Below are 14961 nucleotides of genomic sequence, written 5' to 3'. Positions count from 1 at the left end.
CGCTCGTTAACTGCTTCGGATGTATCGCTGCCGCAGGGTAAGATCGAACTCGTCGCCACTGTAAAGTCTGTGTGTTATATGGCGAATTAATACACAGACTACAAGAGTAACTTTAACAGGACTTTACTATTCGAAGGTCAGGGCGAATCTGCCCAATAAATCCTTACACAGCACTTATATACCGGTGTGGTCACCACCGGTATTACAGTATACAGTAGCCAAGATAAAGTAGTGCAACCCTTAAAATAGTTCTCTTAAAGGTGGAACGTTACATACACTACAAGAATGACTTAGAGTGTATAGGGGCAATGCTTTTAGCCAATGAGAAAAAAATCAGTAAATGTTAATAAAAGTGGGAGCAGTTGCTGTCGTGCCATGATGTCATCAAATGACATTGTTATGATCGTGAATTTAGATTTCACGTCTTCAGCTCATTCACCAGTGGTACGCTAATTGCTAAAGGAATATTTGCTTTTTCGTGCTTGATTTCCTGTAACAGATGGATGAAAGAGAAAGAGATGGTTTCACTTTTAAGATTCAGCGCCCAGATACACTGCGCTTCATTTTCTATATGGAGTAATTGCAAGCCTTGAGATGACAGTGAGATATTACTGTATGAACATTTGACATGTGGGCCTGAAGTTGTTTGTCAAGTAACAGCAATGGCAGCACTCTGGCCTCTGAGTCAGAAAGTTGTGGGTTCCACGACTTGAACGTAGAGGCCAGGGTTTTCTGCTTGTACACTCGCCAGCCTGTGAGTTTCCTGTCCATTAGAATGAATGGCGAGAGAAGGGGAGGGGGATTATGGGCTAGTGAGCGAACAAGTGGGAAACCCTGGCCATATTCTAGGTTGACATTTCAATGCAGTTTAACAGCAAAAAAAATTAAAATTTGAAACAAACTCAGAAAATGTTGTGTTTCCAGCATTTTCTGTTTGTATTTCAATGCAGTCCTGAGGGAAATATTGCTTGTTGGAGAGATATTAAACTGACACCCCAGCTACCTGTTCAGGTAGATGCAAAACATGCCATGGTATTATGAAGAAGAGCAGGGTGTTCTCCCAGTGTCCTGGTCAAACATTCATCTCTTGGGCAAGACCAGTGAAAGAGATTAACGGGCCACACCTGTCATTTGATGTTTTATGGATCCTTGTGGTGTACAAATTGTTTACCACATTTGCCTACAAAAGAGCAGTGACTATACTTCAAAATAATTAATTGGCTGTGAAGTGCTTGGGGACATCCGAGGCGTTATATAAACACAAGCTTTTTTCTTTTACTTTAACGGACATGTTAACCTGTTTATTTGACATGGGCGAAAGTAAATGGGTACAAAGTCATTTCAATCAAATGTATTAAAGGTTTGTGTGGTAATATCACACAGGAATATGAGAATGTACAGGATTAGAAGGGATTGTTATGGTCCATTTGTCCAGTCCCAAATGTTGAAAAATACCATGCACTCCTCTAACTCACAACCCAGCTCCTCTTTCACTGCTAAAGATCTATTCACTTCCTGTTTGTATTTGCCCCATTGCCGCCCCAGGCTTTTTGTCCCATATATTCACTGCCCTCAGTGTAAAGTAGTTTACTCCAAACTGTCTCTTCACCTCCCCTCTTGAGCTTAAGTCTGTGTTCCTTGGCTGTAGAATTTGTGCTTACATTCAAATGTTATTAATTTGAATGGATGACAATGTACTGGAACACAGGAAAAATTGCATTAAAAAATCATAATATTCTGAGATAGCTATCTCACAGGATCGACAAGGCAGTCTCTTATATAAAATCAGCCTGTGAATCTGCACTCCTCCAATTCTGGCCTCTTGTGCATCCCTGATTTTCATCGCTCCACCATTGACTGCTGAGCCTTCAGCTGCTTAGGCATCAAGCTCTGGAATTCCCTCCCTAAACCTCTCCACCTCTCCACCTCTCTACCTCCTTTAAGTCACTCCATTAAACCTAACTCTTTGGCCAAGCTTTTGGTTTCCTGTCCTAATATGTCTTTATGTGGTTCAGTGTCAAACTTTTGTTTGATAATGCTCCTGTGAAGTACCTTGGGACACTTTACTACATTAAAAATGCTATATAAATGCAAGTTGTTGTTAAGATGCAAGTGGAATTATCATAAAAGTACATGTTACACTAGATCACACTCAAATCTGATTTAAATAGAATTTAATTTAAAAAATATATAGACAGTAATCTAAAGATACTGCTGCTTCTTTGGATTGAGTCGCCAGAGAAGCAGGGTAGGAAGCAAATTTCCTAGTGGAACGTCGATCTGGCATCCAAGGTTACACAGTTATTACCGACAGGACGAGCAGTTTAATGTGTCATCTGCAGTAGGTTGTTGACAATACAGAGTTGATCTCTCACAATCCTGGGGTGTTAGCACTTGGTATAAACCCTTGGAGAGCTATAAACATAACCTTCAGCCTCAAGCAAGCACATTGGCAGCTGGCATCCACAATGAAACTATAATATAGCACAAGCCTCTTAATGAAAACAACTTCATGTCATGCAACATGTTCTCTTTATCCAAATATTTATATAAAGCAAACAACACTAAAAGTATGTGTACTGATCCCAGTTACACTAGATGACACTCAAATTGCGTTCTACAACTTCCAGAGAACAAACCTCCCGCCTCATGTCAAATTTCAGATTTCTATTAGCTTAATGGCACTCGTAACAGAGCCCAGCTCTCCTTAACCTATGGCCCTGAGGAGTGTCTCTCGGGCCTCTGTTCACAGGCTGTCAGCACCGGGACAGAGGGTAAGAGAGTCATTGGGCTGGATCTTGCTGCAAAAATAACAGAGTCTTAACAACGCACGTCATTATTAATGTGCAATTCAGCCAGCAAGTTGAGGGGATTCAGAGATAGACTGTGAGTTGCGAATCTCCAGAACTTGCTGGTCAATTTACACTGCTCCACCATTTGCTTCGCACAGACAGCACCTCGCCCTTAGCCCCCTCGTTATTTTTAAGAGCTTGCTGGATTTGCACATTAATTGCCCATTAAACTCACCACAGCAAGTTAAGTTTGGTAATTAATAGCGTAAGTACCCTATTAACAACATCATAATTGTTAATGTAATGCCAATCAACCTCTGTGGCCCAGAAAGTGAACAATTTAAACTGTTCAATCACATTCTTGCATGTAGTCAATTGTTGTTAGAGATTTTTTAAATATCAAATTTTAAATCTTTACATTTTTTTCTTACTTTCTATCCTGTCTCTTTTTTCTCTCTCTCTTAAACCAATCTTTCTTTCTCTCTCTTTATTTCTCTTTCTGTACCTGATTTGACCCTAATTCACCTGTCTTCTCAGTCGTCCCTCTGCTTCTTTCTCAATCCTTAAATCTCATTGGTTGAGGAGATACACTGTTGGTCCTGCCATTCACTAAGGTCCCAGATGCCCCATTACCCTCCTGCCATTCACTACGGTCCCAGATGCCCCATTACCCTCGCCACACTTTTATCAGCTGGCGCTTCCAGCAAGTTATGCCACAAAAAAGTTTTGAGCTGAAAGGTGCAGGGAAAAGTCTAACTAATGGCATACGCCATGAGATGCCTTGCTCCAGCCCATTGTGAGTCTGAACAAATGGTTGAATAACTCAGTATTAGGCAAAAAGAGGAAAGAAACAGTGGGGGAGAAATTCGGTTGATAGCGCCACTGATTAACGCCTAAAGAGGCCGAGAAGTGGGGCGCTAGCCAATTTCCGGGTGGGCGCAAGGCGCCTAGCGCCTCGCCCCATATTGAGCATGCATTTAGCGCCGGCGCTAAATCTTAGCGCCCGCTCATGGGCGCAGGCTGATTATGACGTCATTTGAGTGTGCAACGTCTTTTGGGTGCCCCGGACCGGAAATTCAGTGGCGCCCCCCTCCGTAGTGCCTGGCGCTAATAGTGACAGTTTACTTGGGCCTTACCAAGTCACTCTCGGGCTGGAGGAGCGTTTAAAGGGGACTGGTGTGGTTTAAAAGCGGCAGCCATTTTTGGATCACAACTTCCTCGAGAGCTACAAAGAGTTGCTGAGCTGCACACTGAGAGCCATTTGACCACTGAGCCAGCACAGGCAGATGATCTTCAGCCTTCTGACCATCACCTTGCTGTTGGTGAGCCTTGACAACGGGGAACCTTCCTGTGGGCACTTATTATGGGGGCTGCATTGGAGGGGAACATCCTGCTGCTGAATCATCTGGAAAGGGCACTGAGACGCAGGGAGAGGGGGGCGGGCATGGCCAGATGGAGGAGGGCCAACAGACGTCGCCACAGCAGACCTTACGCTGGCAGGGTTATCCGACAGCAGTTTTCCTACATGAACATGCCGGAGGAGCAGTGTGTCAGAAGGCTGCGATTTAGAAAGGAGGTGGTGACTGAGCTGTGCCAGCTGCTTCAGCCAGATCTGCAGCCTCAGATAACGTGCAGAACATCTCTGTCGGCGGCTGAGAAGATGGCTGCTGGCCTGAACTTCTACGCGAGCGGCTCTTCTCAGGCTGCGTGTCAAAGGCTGATCAAAAGTAGCTTCTAGGCCCCTCTCACGGAATGCTTGCTGCCATTCCAAGAACAGGAATGGAACCGGTCTGATACCCCCAAGCCTGTGAAGGGCAAGATGCATGTAAATAGCAGGCATGGCCATTGTAAATGAAGAAAGTGTTTCATTACACAAAATGTGGTTCCTTCAAATATGAGAAAGCTATGGCAACAGAAAGCAAAACTAATACACTGACACATAACTGCCTCTCACACCCGGGAGACTGTCCAAAACATAAATCACATTCCGACCATCTTCCTTGGCCTTGATTCCACTGCGCCAACCATAGCATCCAATGCCCCATCAGTGAGGCGTTCCGCCCTCTGCCTCACCCTTTCCATGTCTTGCTAGGCTGGTGCGCCACAGGTAGGCTCCCACCACTTTGAAGGCCTACAAGGCAGTGAGTGTGTCTGGTGATGCCAATTGACCTGCCCCTTTAAGAGCTGGCCGGCGCCACTGTGTCTCAGGGAAAGTGATTATTGACAGCACCCTCGCTTCACCCCGCTGCCGCGAAATTGGGTTGCGCCGCCGGGTTAGCGCCTTAAGAGTAGCGTGCAGCACCTGATTTAGCGCCGCAATCACCTTTAGGGGCGCTGCAACCCAATATCGTGCTAGGTGGCGCTAAATTGCGCCTGGCGCTAAACTTTGCGCATCGCCAGGACTAGCGCCCCAAATGCGGCTATACCGAATTTCTAGGCCAGTGTTTCTATATATGGGGGAAGAAGGTGTGAAATAAAAATCTAGCTGTCTAGTTCCTTCAGCCCGTAACCACTGAAATTGCACAACTTTCAAAAGGACAAAGGTTCTTCAATAATGCTTAAAAGTACATTGAGTACATGTACTTTGAACTGACTATGCTATGTTCTGATGAAAGGTCGTCGACCTGAAACATTGGGCGGAATTTTCCGGGGTGGTAGCGGGTGCGATCGGTGGTGGGTTGGGTGGGAAAGTTGTTATTTTTGACAAAGGTCGGGAACCCACTGTCATCTTGCTCCCATGTGCCTTTCCCCCAGGCACACCTGTCATTGCGGAGCCGACCCGACCGGCAGCGGCAGTGACCCAATTGAGATGATTATCAGGTAGTTTACAGACACTTAAGAGCCTTTTTTGACTTACTTTTTAAATTTCCCTGCATGGTCACAGGATTCACGCAGCTCGAGAGCCACATCTGACAACCTGAGGCGGGAGTTCTATGGCCATTGCGCCAGCTGATTAGTTGACAGCTTCAAATGTACAGAAAATGCTCCCACCTGTGTAGAGATTCGCGTATCTCTGGTAAACAGGATCGAGTGCAAACCAATATGGTGGGTATAATGGCCCAGAAATTCGGGTCGGGGGCTTCCCGCGGGTGCAAGCCTCCGACTAGCGTGCCAGCCATTGAGCTGTGGGCCCGCGTGGGATTCCGATCCTGGGCCTCCTTCAACTGCCGGCGCGCAGTGCTTGCGTATCCCAGGGGCGCAGTTAGTTTGATGCGTCCCCTGGGATCACATGGGCCATGGAGAGCCAATGGTAGCAGGGAATGCTTCATTCATAAGTTTGACAGGAAGACCTGTCAAACTTATAAATACTATAAGCCCCAAAACATCGCTAAATCTTCAAATAAATTTTTTTTTTAAATCACATTTTAAAAATAAACTATAAATTACATGAAATAACTATTTTAAACAATAATTTAATTTTTTTTAATTTTTTTAAAATTTTCTAACAGGGCTAAAAATAAACTTACCTTTCTTTAAAGTATTTAAGAATAATAAACCTGTGGAAAAAATGTTTTAATTTTAATTAATTCACCACTTACCTTGTAAAAAGCAGGCCTTGTGACTGCTTTTTACATGTCTAACTTCTGGAGACTTACCCTCCCGGGAAAACCTGCAAAAAAAACGTAAGTTCGATGCGCACGTGCAGCCTCTCCTGCGCATGCGTTCGACCTCTGAACCCCTTCTTTCAGGGGAACGGAAGTGCTGGTTTCCCGCGCATGCGCAGTGCATGCAGGAAACCAACACTTCCATTGGGCTTACGGATGAATACCCTGTGCGTACCGTGACAAGGAGCTTGTACCAGACCCAATCAAACAGATGGCTGACATGTGTGAACAGTTCTCTGGCTTCAGAAATCACAGAAATCACAGAAACCCCACAGTGCAGATAGAGGCCATTTCGGCCCATCGAGCCTGCACTGACACATATCCCACCCGATCCCCGTAACCCCTACACCAACACACATCCCACCCTATCCCCGTAACCCCACGTATTTAATCCCCCTAACACTAAGGGTCAATTTATCATAGCCAATCAACCTAACCCGCACATCTTTGGACTGTGGGAGGAAACCGGAGCACCCGGAGGAAACCCACGCAAACACGGGGAGAATGTGCCTCTCTCTCTCTCTCTCTCTCTCTAGGGCCTTCGATGGTGAGCATGGGATCACTCTTAAAAGAGCGTTCGACCAGCTGTTCGGCTCTCCCTTCCACAGTTTGTGTGCAAACCCTTGGGGTGTCACTTTTTATTCTCTTTTTAGGGGTGGGCCTGAGGCCAAGTCATTGACAAGACCATTTAAACTATAGAGATTCCTCCAAAACTTCATCAACCAATGACAGCTTAAGTTCTTTGTCTTGGTGTTTCGATGAAAGCCCTCCCCAAAAGAAGATCTCATTACTTCATCCCTGTTTTTACATTTTGAAGGTTCCTCCATTGGAATCCATCTTATCTCGTTTTACTCTCTCCCCCTTAACCCAGCAAGTACAAGGCCCCAGTCAGAGCGGTCACACATTAACCAGTCGCTACCTCACAATTCTGACCTTCACAAGTAAGGTCTATGATTTACTCCCTTTTTCTACTGTGAACTTTTCTCTCAGAACTTTTACATTCCCATGAATTATGGTTTTGCCCTGTTTCAGTGTTCAATAGCTGTTGCTTTATACTTTATTTTTCCCTTTCAAAAATACATAGCAACTTGCAGCTGCTTGTGCTATGTACATTTTTAGGCACCCCTAGTTTCTAACACCTGACAGATGAACAATTTCCTCAGGCAGAAGCTATTGTTCAGTCCATTTCCAGCACAGATTCTGCAGGCTGCAAGTGTTTCCAGCAAATTCTCCATCCAGTATCACCTCATTGGAAGAACTCTCTCACCATTGACAGAATGCTTCTGTCATCTGTACTTTACCTGCCATCTATTCCATCAACATGGGTGCCCTTTATACTGTCTCACCTTGGTCCACAGAATCCGACCACGATGAGCCCCAACACCAACAGCATCAGGCACACCAGCAGCACCAACAACAAAACCAACCTTCTCTGCAATCACCTGATGCTGCACAGGACAGAGGGCATCAGCACCCGAGCACATTCCTGCCCAGGTGGCCAGGGATGGCCTCATCATGGCCAGATTTAGTTAACTTTATGGCTGCCACATAATGTGCCAGGTTGGCACCACCCCACACCAACACCATAAAGCATCCCTACAATGCCCAAGCCATTCCTTTCACACATCACCATTGTGGAGGGTACCGTCATGTTTCACCATTCACTGCAACTCACTAAGCCACTTCCAAAGATGCACATAAATCTGTCCAAGAACACAAAGTGTTGAAAATAAAGGATTTTATGTTTGACACCACATTAACAGAAACTTTACATAAACATTGGATGAAACACCAAAGTACCTACCATTGTGTGTTGTTAGTTGGTATGATTGCACTAGGATGAGGGTGAGTGTGAGGGATGGATAGTGAGATGGGGATGTGATAATGTAGATAGAGAGAGAGGAATGGGTGGAGGTGCAAGGTATGTTGGTGTGAGTAAAGATGTGCAGGAGTAGGGTTGGGAAGGCAGAGTGATGGGGATGTGATGAGAGGCACAGCAGGATGAAGTTGAGTGTGGCTTTGTACTAATGTTTCCTGATCTAATGAGATCATCAAAATGTTTGCGGCACTGCACCCAGGTCGTCCTGACCACACCCCTGCTTGTGACCTCTTCTGCAATCTACAACTAGGCTGTCTTGGTCTCCTGGGGAGGTCTCTTCCGCCCATCGGAAAGGAAGAGGGCCTCCTTGCGTGCTCTGACTCCCTCCATAAGCACATGGAGGGAGTTGTCGGAGAACCTGGGTGCAGCCCTCTGCCTCTGTGCAGTCATTGTTAGTGTTTGCAGCACTCCAATGCTGTAGTACACTGACAGCACTGTCGTAGATTAAACTTCAAATGTTATGTGGCCATGTTCCTTTAAAGATCCAGGCTGAAAACACGTCATGAATGGCAGGGGGTTGGGAAGCTGTGCAGGGAGACAGAGGAAAGGGAAGCAAGGATAGAAACAAAAAACAGGAAGGAGAAAAGCAAAAGTGGAAAGCAGAGAAATCAAGGGTGTAAATCAAACAGGGCTACAGTAAATAATAATTCTAAAAGGACTAAGAGTGTTATAAAAACAAGCCTGAAGACCTTGGGCTAGATTTTCAGTTGCTTGCGCCAGCAGTTAGCGCCTTAAGAGAAGTGATTTTCGGGCGCTATGCGTGTAGCGCCCGGGCGCAGCGCAGTTTGCGCCCCGCCCCAAATTAAGTTGCCCGTTAGCGCCGGCGCAAAGTTTAGCGGCCGCCCGGATGCGCACGCAGAAAATGACGTCACATCCTCGTGCAACGCCCTTTGGCCGCCCCGAATCCAAACTTCAGTCGGACCGCCCCATTGTGCGGCTGGCGTCCAGAGCGTTTGTAAAATGGAACGCAACACACCCTGGGGAGCGCAAATTAAAGGGCACTCCTCCTGCACTATAAAAGGCAGTCTGCATGTGTTGTGTGGAAGGATGCAGTGTGTTGTTCTGAATGGCGTATTTATGTTTCCGGACACCACCACCACCACCACCACCTCCTCCTCCTCCTCCTCCTCCTCCTCCTCCTCCTCCCCCTCCCCCCTCCCCCCCCCCTCCTCCTCCTCCTCCTCGTCTTCGTCATCTTTTCCCCCCAGACTCTGCCTTTGAAAACAACACATGCACCCTTCCCCTTTAAGAGCTCACTGGCACCAGAGTGTCTGCTGTGCGCTGCGCCCGAACTCGGGCGCTGCGCTCTGCACCGCCGGCTTAGCGCCTAAAGATAGTAGTGGAACGCCTCTTTTAGCGCTCCACCAACCTCTTAGGGCGAAGCCACTGAATTTCCGGCAATGGGGCGCTACTTTGGGGCGGGCGCTAACTTCGGGCGGGCGCTAAGGTTAGCGCCCCAAAACTGTCTATACTGAAAATCTAGCCCCTTGTGTCTTAATGCGAGGAGCATTCGTAATATGGTGGACGAATCAGCTGTGCAAATAGATGTTAATGGATATGATATAATTGGGATTACGGAGACATGGCTCCAGGGTGACCAAGGCTGGGAATTCAACATCCAGGGGTATTCAATATTCAGGAAGGACAGGCAAAAAGGAAAAGGAGGTGGGGTAGCATTGCTGGTTAAAGAGGAGATGAACACAATAGTAAGGAAGGATATTAGCTCTGATGATGTGGAATCTGTATGGATAGAGCTGAGAAATACCAAGGGGCAGAAAACGTTAGTGGGAGTTGTATACAGACCCCCAAACAGTAATGCTGAGGTTGGGGTTGGCATTAAACAGGAAATTAGAGACGCATGCAATAAGGGCACAGCAGTTATCATGGGTGACTTTAATCTACATATAGATTGGGCTAACCAAATTAGTAACAATACTGTTGTAGGGGGTGGTATGTGGGGTTAGCTTCACCTCTGACTTATGAGCGGTTCGAATTGCTCCCACTCCCTTGGTTCTAGACATTGGACTTATTTGGGGGTTGTGATAAAAGTGCAGCAGACAACTGGTTTTGGTGCAAGAACTTTGAATTTTATTTGAGAAAAGAAAATACAACACAATAATCTTAACACTCTAATAAAATGGGGAAACACCTCAATATACATGAGGGGAAAATTACAGTAGACAAATATCTGACCCCTCCCAATCCCACCTTACTAGCTAAGTTAGGCTCTAAAGGACCAGGGATAATGCTCACCAAACGACTCCTTGACAGTTGGGCTGGTTCGCGATTTTGGGGTTCGCTAGATGTGTCGGTTGGAGCCTGCCGTACCCCGGACGCGGTAGAGGACTTCACCTGCATATCTGGTCAGTCTTCGCGAGTCCGCAGATGCAGTAGGATGCGTATTGGATCTATCAAGTGAGTACCCAATTTTCTTTGGTTAGAAATAGGGCTTAGAGTCTTTTGAATAAAATCTTACCCAGGGGTAAGACAGAATAGTTTGTAGAGTGGAAAAACTTGCGAATCTTCAGTTTTCTTCCAAGTTGGTTTTCCGTTAGTCGCGGTGGCCCAATATTACCCGGTTGGCTGAGGGTAATATTCGGTTGGTTGTTTCGTGGGGCCCTTGGTGCCCGAGGTGTCCGATGGTGTGTCACTTCTTCTTCGAGAGAGAGAACCGCTTCGAGATGCTTGCTCCTTGATCTTGGTGTTACTCGATGATGGCTCTTCTTGAACTGGTACTTGGAACTGTTTCTCCTGTTTGAACTCAACTCCTTTTCTTCTTGAACAGGCCTCCAATTATACTAATCGAGGGCTGCTAATCTGCGCGCCAAATCAGTTTAGGTTTATTGTTAGATTTTGGTGGGCTCGTTAACATTGAATTGTGTAATTTGTTTAAGCGGTTTCGGGATGACTCCCTGAGCTGTTGAAGTTTTTTTTTAAATGTGAGAAGTGGTTTTGGGATGGTTTCCTGAGCTGTTGAGCTCTTATTTAACTGTAGTGAATTGTCCTCAGGCTTTGAGTTTCCCGTGGGGCCTGAGATTCTTTGTAGGTTGGTGAAGTGATTTGTTTTATGCATGTTTTTGGGTGGGTTCTGTAAGGCTGTTCTTCCGTGGGTCCATTGTTAGCATGTAAATTTCTTGATAGGGGCTGAGTGACTTTAGACAGTTCCCCAGACAGCTTGGTTAACTGATTAACTCCAGTATCCAAACTGTCTTTACAGAGGTTGATCCCATTTCCTGTTACAGCCTTTTTCCAAACATGCCTTTTTAAAAATATCAAAATCTTGGTTTTTGACCTTGAGAATTTTAGGCCCAATATTTTATCACCCTGAAAATGGCTAGAAAAGAGTCCAAAGTCCTTTTCTTTAGGGTTTTTCTCTGAGTTTTGGGGGACCTGTGAATTTTGAGAATCTTACAGTCCCCCCTGTGATACTTTACTCGTTAGAGTATCATACTGGGTGAGCAAAATTCCTGACCCCTGAGAGCCAACCTTCCCCTGTATTTTACCTATCTAAAACCCCAAAACACACATTCCCCTTTAGGTGTAATGTTCAGATACATACAAAGGTAAGAAAATTTGGTTACATTCATATCCAAGCGCGGAGGTGGTCCAACACCCCTGCACCACTAGGAAAAAATATGGTACATACATAGAAAAGGAAAATACACAGTCACAATCTTTATTTTTAATAACGATTAAGGCTCGTCTCATACCTGGTCATAGACTTTATTTTGATGCTTGTCCCATGCTCTCTCATGTTGGGATCAAAGCATTCCGTCCCTCCCCTTGCACTTTGTGCATCGTAAGTAGAAAACTATACCGAGCTGGCAGACCACTAAAATGTGGGAAGCCATTCTGATCCAAGAAGGGACCTCTATATTTTCAAAAATATCCCACCAGGGTGGAACTACGATATCCAAGATCTTGGCCCCTATCTCGACTGTCTTCTGTTCTAGTGTGTAGAAATGTTTTTGTGATATAACAACTGTTTTTAGTAGGGCAGTAAGATGTTCGGGTAGAGGGGGAATTTCATAGCTGAAATGTGTGAACAGTTTTGCAGGTTGGTGATGTTTTCAGTTACAGTGAGGTGAACAGTGGAGGGTTCAGGAACGGGGACAATCTGTTCCTCGGCCACTTGAACTTCTGCCTCGGGTTTAAAGCAGAAACTGCTGTCACATACCGGACACCAGATGTGCTGTCCATGCTGGTAGTGGGGCGCACTTGTGGTGACACAATATGTCCCACCTCCTATGAATGCTACCTGTGGGGGAACATGGTCTTGTGCCATTACCTCCATGGTACAGTTTATAGGTTGTGCGCCAGCAGCTTTAAACCCGCACTGTAGTCTAGAATAGGTGTTCAAGTGCTGGGGACACAGTATTATGTGTGCACCCCGACTCTGGCACCCGGAGAGGTCAGTACCTATCATAGCGTGCTCCCACTTTATGACATAAGGTGGGACCGCTGCGAAACGGATGTGTGCACCCCCTTGAATGATTCCAATGTTCTCCACCCTGTATACCGGTGCGGGTCGGGCTGTCCCACCCATGACCAGCATCCTAACTACTATCCCCATGATAGTGTGATTGGAACGTCCACAATCTACTGGGACAGGGTAGGCTTCAGAGGCTAGACGGAGCTGACACGGGCTCAGCGAATTACTAAATGGGTGGAGGGCTGTGAGGTGCTTGTTGCTGACCCAGGAGGGGACTAAACCTTCTTTTAAATCCTCCAGGTTGCTACGGCCCTTGCCCAGCAACCATGCCCCATATAGCACACACACCTCATTCTGTGCAGCCTGATCCAAAGCATTCCTATCCTCCCGTATGAGTGCATTTACTGTTTTTGCGTGTCTTTCTAGCTCAGCAATGATCTCCTTTAAGTGGACCATCATAGCTTGGTCCTCATGTAGCTCTGAGCCTACCACTGTGTTCTCCTCTGTTAGGCTCTTTCAAAGTTGGGTTTTTAGACCATTGATCCGTGTTTGCAGTTCGATATCGTCCAGGCTATTTATTACAGAGGATCCTGTATTATAAGTGGTGAAAATATCGTTCCAGGTTCCCCTTCTTTTTCTCCCCGTGCCCATAGTATGCTCAGCGTGTAAAGTGTATAGCTCTGCTTTGTCTATGTTGGCAAAGTCAAATTCATAAAATTTCCTAAACATTTCCTTTAGTAGGGCCTGGTATAACTGTTCTGTTTCCTTAGGGCACCATTCAGGTAAGTGTACTTCGGTAAGGTTTAGGATAACTGAAGCTACTGCATAGTGTACCCCCTGGTATAGTACCTTTTCGGTCAGCACTAGCACTAACCCATTCCCTGGTCCCTTGGTGGTGGTAGGACACCTCTCTATTACTGTCCGTGATGTCGGGGTCGTGGGCAGGGGCTTTCGGATGCGTGCTACGAGTTCGGTGGCGTTGACTGGGATCGGGGAGTGTGGAACTGCGCACGCATGCAGGCTAGAATCCCACCCCATCCCCTTCCCGGTATCTTGCCATTGTCTGGAGAAGATGATGGATATGCCTGTGGGGCAGGCTCTCTCTGATCCTCACATGCAGATATAGATTCCCTGTACCGACTCCCACCACTTATCCCAACACACATTCACTCCTCCATGGGTCCCTGTGATTGTCCGGTGGGTGTCGTTCCCCAGTCGTTCCCAGTCGGCTGTACGGTCCCCTATGTCCCTGCTCAGCTTCCTGAGCCACCACCACCTATTCAGGGGAATCTGGCCTTTACATGTGAAGCACACATGTTTCCCCTCAGTGACACTGATCCGTGTGGCCACGACCCATACCCTGGGGCACGGGATGGAGGCCTCCCCGTAGGTGAACCCAGTCTGGCTGGAGTATTGTGTCAAGTTAGACCCCAGCCACCCTAGCCACCTTCCCTCATGGAAGTAAATAGCAAGCTCCTCCACACCCGGTTCGCCACCCCCAGCGGTAACGATCGGTGCCCTCTCTCCCGAGCACCCATAAATGTGGGAGTCCTCCACGTCACCTCAGTCACCGATGCTCACCCCTACCAGGGCGAGCAGGAGCAGAAACTTTCCCATGCTGATTTCCTCTCTGTAGGGACACATAAAACAGATAGCCATGTCCCGAGAAGGTTCTCTGGATTGACACAGTTACCGAGTTTTGAAAACCTAAACTTATCATAACTAATTAAACAATAGTAAACCTAAAACTATCAAAACTATAAAACACACTTAAAATTCATCAGAAAAGCTATGTACATCCGCCGCCCGTCTCCGGACGACCAGGTTAATTCCTGTATGGCCTCTGTCTTTTGTGGCCTCTGGGCAGCTTGTACGCCTGGGCGTAAGGTGGTCTATGCCGTCGGACCCGAAGAGTCCTTCTTATAACAACTGGGAGTTTCCCTGAATCCCAGATGATCGGGGGAATGTGCCCTCCTGTGCTGCAGCACACTACCCCCTTCTGTGTGGCTGCCGAGTCCCTGTCCCGTCCTGTGGGTTCCCCGCAGCCTGAGGCTGCAGGCTGGGGATCCCTCTTGCTTTCCTTGCCCAACGCTACCTCTCCTGTGAGTCCCTCACCGTTGGAGGCTGCACGCTGGGGATCCCTGTCCTTAGATTGATCCCTGACCTTGGGCCTTCCTTTTCGGGTTGCGACCCCTTCGGAGCTGAACCGTTTAAACTGGTACACTGGTGACCATGGTGGTTTAGGCTGTGGTA

At 46.8% G+C, this 14961-nt stretch overlaps 1 pseudogene; it reads right to left on the bottom strand.

The window, feature by feature from the left end:
* Window positions 1-418: 418 nt before the first annotated feature.
* Window positions 419-13437, bottom strand: LOC147111803 (uncharacterized; annotated as a pseudogene).
* Window positions 13438-14961: the final 1524 nt, after the last annotated feature.

This window comes from Somniosus microcephalus, chromosome 10 (genome assembly GCF_052327205.1).
Source record: "Somniosus microcephalus isolate GS21.2 chromosome 10, FLI_Smic_1.0, whole genome shotgun sequence".
Lineage (NCBI taxonomy): Eukaryota > Metazoa > Chordata > Chondrichthyes > Squaliformes > Somniosidae > Somniosus > Somniosus microcephalus.
This window is presented reverse-complemented; position numbering and strand designations above follow the sequence as displayed.